Raw genomic sequence first — 6,000 nt, forward strand, 5'->3', positions numbered from 1 at the left:
AACCCGCAGGCCTACACCTGATTCTCCGTACCACGGTAGCACGGGCGCCGACAAAAGGATGTTTTATTAACCTTGTTGAGACACGAGAAAGCATGTTTCAATAAACAACAGACAAAAGAGGATGTGTTTTATTCCATATAAGTAAATTACCCACAGCAGCCTTTATTTTCCAGTGATGGGCCCATTTCCAGCGAGCTCTTGTAGACCTATATACTCATGATAAGACAATCACTGTCATATATATATGATATATATATATATATATCATATATAATCTATATATGATAAGACAATCCAGTAGGAGAAAAGGGTCCCAAGTGCAGCTGAGTCAGGGACAGCTCCCACTCCCACTGTTAGGAGTCCCACAAGAAGACCAAGCTACATGACCATAACATATATGCAGAGGACCTACGCCAGACCTATACAGGCTCCATGATTGTTGATCCGGTCTCTGTGCGCCCCTATGAGCCCTGGTTAGTTGATACTGTGAGCTGTAATGTTGTGGTGTCCTTGACCCCTCTGTCAATCAACAATCTTTTCTTAGGTAATTAGCTCCCCCCCCCCATTCCTCCAGTCATGTTTGGTTTCATCTCTGGGCCATCCTGCCTCTGGTTCCTGGCCCTCCAGGCTGTGTCAAGTATGGCTTCCCTCTCGGGGCTTGGGTCTCAAGTTGGACCAGTCATTGGTTGGCCATTCACACAAGTTCTGTACTACTATTACCCCAGCATATCTTGCAGGCAGGACAAATTGTAGGTTGACGGTTTTGTGGCTGGGTTGGTGTCCCAATCCCTTCACTAGAATTCTTTCCTGGTTACAGTGAAAGCTCCCTGAAAGGAGACACTCACTCAGTCACTAGAGATATCGGTGACCTCCAATCACCAGCCGGAGGCGGTTATTGATGCAATCAGCAAGAGGCTTTATTCAGTATTCTGAGGCTCAACCCGTAACTCACGCAGGAGCCCCGAGCTGCATTGCGCTCGCATTTTTTAAGCATAAAAACTGCAGATGGGGAGGGGACCAAGGGAATGCACCTGGTTGGCTCATTTAAACTTAAGCAAATATCAACTTACCACAGCTGGAGTTCAAGGAACCGTCCCTGTCCCTCTGACAGCTCCAGGCCCTATCTCTAAATTTCCGAGAATCGTTCATCAAGTACCAGATGTCCTTGGCCAACGGCTCTCTTCCTAGAAAGTTTCAGAGATTTATGTTCCCATAGCTTTGTAAAACTCTAGGGGCTTTGTAAAACTTTAGGGGCTTTTTCTTGTATTCTTTCAACAGAAGATGGCCTGTTCAGGCTCCATGTCCCCCATTACTAGGAGATGCCCTCTGTAAGCCCTCCTTGTTACTTAGCTTCCCTGGATCTGAAGATTGTAGCATTTTTTAAGTTTTATCTGTTTGTCTGCAATTTTCATGATGCCATTTTTTTTAATATCTGAGTAATACACCATTTGTAAATGTGCTGCATTTTCTGTATCCATTTTGGTTGAGGAGCATCCAAGTTGTTTCTATTCCCTGGCTATTATGAATAAAGCTGCTGTGAACATCGTTGAGCAAATGTCCTTATGGCAGGATGCAGTGTCCTTTGAGTGATGTAGCCGGATGTTGCAGGATATTTGATCACACCATGAAGCCTGATATTGTATTGTTTACTAGAAGAACTTGTTTCTAGTTGTGGTGTGACTCACATACACCTTTAATTCAAGAGCTTTTTGTTTATTGTACACAGGATTAAATAAAGTCAACCATAGGCCAAGAGGCAGAGCAAGCAACCAGTTGACAGGGAGTGAACATAGGAGAAAACTTATAGAGAGCAAGAGGAAGTCAGGAGGATGGATAGAGAGACACACAGGAAGTAGATAGGGGGGATTTCAGTTTGAGGGTTTTTGAGATGGTGTGGAGAAGGAGACATTTTTTTCTCTTGGAATATCAACTACGGAAGGAAGGTCAGCTGGGTGCGTCTTCCACCTCTCTGAACCAGTAGGCTTTCACCTCGGCATCTGGCTTCCAGGTCTCTATTGAATGTTTGAAATTTTGTTAAAAACAACTGAGTTGGGGTTGGGGATTTAGCTCAGCGGTAGAGCACTTGCCTAGCAAGCACAAGGCCCTGGGTTCGGTCCCCAGCTCCTAAAAAAAGAAAAAAAAAACAAACAACTGAGTCTTGAGTTAGAGGAAGGAGGGGTGTCAGTGAGATCCTAACCAAGGATGTAGGAGGGTTCCAAGGGTGATACTTTAACCTGTTCTTTTGACTCTTCTCCCTCTCCCCATCTCCCTCCCCTTCCCTCTCCCCTTCCCCTTTCCCTCCCTTTCTCCCTCTCCCTCTCCCCTTCTCCCCCTCTCCTCCTTCCTCCCCTCCCCCTCTTCCTCCTCCCTCCCTCCCTCCCTACCCCTCTCATAGCTTGCTGTATGTACTTTCAGTCTCTCTTCAGGCTGGGAGTTGTGCTCTCATTTCTTCCTTTCACACACACACCCACACACACACACACACACGCACACACACTCTGTGTGCTCTTTTACTTCTTCTGTACACACACTCACACATATACTCACTCCTCTCTCTCTCTCTCCTCTCTCTCTCTCTCTCTCTCTCTCTCTCTCTCTCTCTCTCACACACACACACACACACACACACCACACTCTCCCTCATCACATTCTCTCTCACTCACTCATTCACTCTCCACACCACACACTCTACACTTACCTCACGCGCACCTCACTCACTCTCCACTCACTCCCTCACCTTTTTCTCCCCACCTCTGTCTTTTATTGATACTCCAGAAGAGGGTAGAAAAAATACATTGCATAACCATTGCCAAATCAAATTCAAAAGAATAACCACATCTCACAAAGAATCAAGAATTACAATTGTTCCCCAAAGCTTCCCCTATTCCCAGGCCTGTGGACAAAAATAAAATAATTGCAAACTTATTATTTTAACTTTTGACTTATTATACTTCAGAGTTCAGAGCTCCGAGGTCAGCTACTTGCATTTTCCTGGGAAACTCTCATGATAAATGACATGGGCAAAGCTGACAGGCAGTGACCAGAAACAGTCAAGTTAACCCTTAACTCAGTAGTTCTGCTAACTTCTACTTCTGATCATTTCACACAATAACTCTCGTAAGAGTCCCAGTGTTTTGACTATATTTTACTAATATATAATTTTATGCATTCTATACTTGCTTATCCAGGAACCACTCTCAAATGTTGTACGAAACTTATTTCATAACTTCAATAACGTTTTCCTTTTTCAGGGTCCCAATGTTGGCTCTATTTCATTTTCTAATAGTTTCTTCAAATTTTCTTTGCAAGTCAAGCATTAATCTGGAGCTACCATTGTGCAGTTTTTACATTGTTTCCAAGATGAGAACACACAGCATGCACCTGGGCCATTAGGGCTGTGCTGTGTGTGCCCCTGTGTTTTTAAGAATCATTACATCAGGGGGTTGGGAATTTAGCTCAGCGGTAGAGCGCTTGCCTAGCGAGCGCAAGGCCCTGGGTTCGGTCCCCAGCTCCGAAAAAAAAAAAAAAAAAAAAAAAAGAATCATTACATCAAGGAACATTTAGTTTCACAAAATTAACCAGAGCAGAAGGAGAAAGGAGTAGGAAAGTCAGATATAATAGAATAATTATGCACACCAACGCCAACTGAAAAGTAGTCATGCACAGATGAAATCTATACAGCCATTGTCTAGGGCTAAGGTTAGGAGAAATGGGAACCCTTCTTTTACGAAGAGCTGCCGAGGGCAATTGAGATGTCTCCATCCCACCTACTGCAGGCAGTCCCTTATTTCAGATGACCAGTCCCCTGGAGGGATGTGTCTCCTGCTTCTCAGGGTCCCAGATGCCATCTTTTTTTTACAAGGAGCTGCCTCGGGCTTCTGAGATGTCTCCATCCCTGCCTGCTGCTGGCAGTCCCTGTCATGGTATGCTGTCCCCAGCAGAAAAATTTAAGAACTTCTGGGTAAGTGTACATAACATGTTGATTGACTTTTGCTATGTTTGAATTTTAAGTTATGTTGGATATTTAATCCCTAAACTTATTAGGAGTATAGTATTGAAAGACAGATCCTTAGGAATTCCATTAGGGTTAGATATGGTCATAAGAGGGCCCTAAGATAGGACTAGTGACTGTAGGAAAAGGAAGAAAGAACCAAGCTTGCCTGCTTTCTTTTTTTTTTTCTTTCTTTTTTTTTGGAGTTGAGGACCGAACCCAGGGCCTTGTGCTTTCTAGGCAAGCGCTCTACCACTGAGCTAAATCCCCAACCCCGTTTGCCTGCTTTCTTTTTTTTTTTTTTTAAATTTATTTTTTAAGATTTTATTTTATTGTATGAGTACACTGTGCCTTCAGACACACCAGAAGAAGGCATCAGATCTCATTACAGATGGTTGTGAGCCACCATGTGGTTGCTGGGATTTGAACTCAGGACCTCAGGAAGAGCAGTCGGTGCTCTTAACCACTGAGCCATCTCTCCAGTCCCCTTGCCTGCTTTCTTAATCTTTCCACACATTCCCTTCTTTCATGTTTACCATAATGAGAAGGCCCAACCAGGTGCCAGATCCCCCACCTTGGACTTATAGCCTATAAGACTGTGTGCCAATAAGTTTTTGTTTAGCACATCTTAACCAATTTTATAGTATTTTATCAGTGCAAGCCAAAGTTGACTTTGATCCTGTGGTGGCACCAGGTGTGTGGTAGTGATAGGTCCAACCATGCTGCTAGTTGTTGGGATGTAGACTTTGGGACTTTGATTAGGAAAGCAGGTGATTTTTTTAAAGATTTATTTATTCTATGTATGTGAGTTTATTGTAAGTCGCTGTCTTCAGACACACCAGAAGAAGGCATTGGATCTCATTACGGATGGTCATGAGCCACCATGTGGTTGCTGGGAATTGAACTCTGGAACCCTGGAATAGCAGTCAGTGCTCTCAATTTCTGAGGCAGCTGAATGTTTTAAGTGGGGCTTAATGGTCCATTTTAGTAGGAGCATGGATGACAGTGCTGAGGGCCGTGGGAAATGTGGGGCCCTCATGACAGTGGGGCCCCCAACTCAGGTGGTTTCAGAGGACAAGTAGCCTAGTATTTAAGTGTATGTTGACCAACACCACCCTCGATGCCTGCCTGTTTACCCTGCGATGTCAAGCTGCTCTTCGGCAGAATGGCACCATTTGAAAAGGATTGGGAGATTTGTTGGGGAAAGTGTGTCACTGGTGGTGGGCTTCGAGGGTTCAGAAGCCCAAACCAGGCTCGGTGTCGTTCTCTTTTCTGCCTGTAGATGAGGGTGTAGTTCTTGACTCTGCTCCATTGTCTGCCTGCATGCAGCCATGCCCCCCGCTGTAACAATAGACTAAACCTCTGAAACTGTAACCAAGACCCAGCTAAATGCTTTCTCTTATAAGAGTTGCCGTGGTCATGGTCTCTTCACAGCAGTAGAACAGTGACTAAGACAGATACCTTCATAAAAACATATCATTGTCTTCCCACTCGTAGAAGAGTGGTTCAAGTGAGGGGACGTTTTTGACTATGGAGGCAATTAGGTCTATTTTAGACTCAGATCATCCTTCCTATTGGCTATGGTTCATTGTTTGCATTTATAGCTTCAGCTTATTAAAAGACAGAACCGAAGCAGGCTATATGGTAAATGTACAATAAGAGGGTATTTAAAATTTAGCTTTCTCTTTTTCTTTTTTATGTACACTTGTTTTATTCATAATTTGTCATGTTTGTGGTCACCAAGGTAATTCTAATGATAGTTGAAAATAACAGAAAAAAAAAGTTTTACCTCAACTTAAAGCATCCACCGATCCAGCTCATCCAGTACAAGTCAGTGTTATAAAGGAACATAAACAATGGTATGGTTTTCATAAATGTCTACTTCATCATTGGTGGGTAGCACACTGGACAGTTAAATACGTTTAAATAATGTAGAGATAGCTTCACTGTGGCAGCACTAATCGCTAGATAACTGTCCAACTAGAAAGCAGCCAATAGGCGACTGTCTA

This window comes from Rattus norvegicus, chromosome 8, assembly GCF_036323735.1.
Source record: "Rattus norvegicus strain BN/NHsdMcwi chromosome 8, GRCr8, whole genome shotgun sequence".
Classification (NCBI taxonomy): Eukaryota; Metazoa; Chordata; class Mammalia; order Rodentia; family Muridae; genus Rattus; species Rattus norvegicus.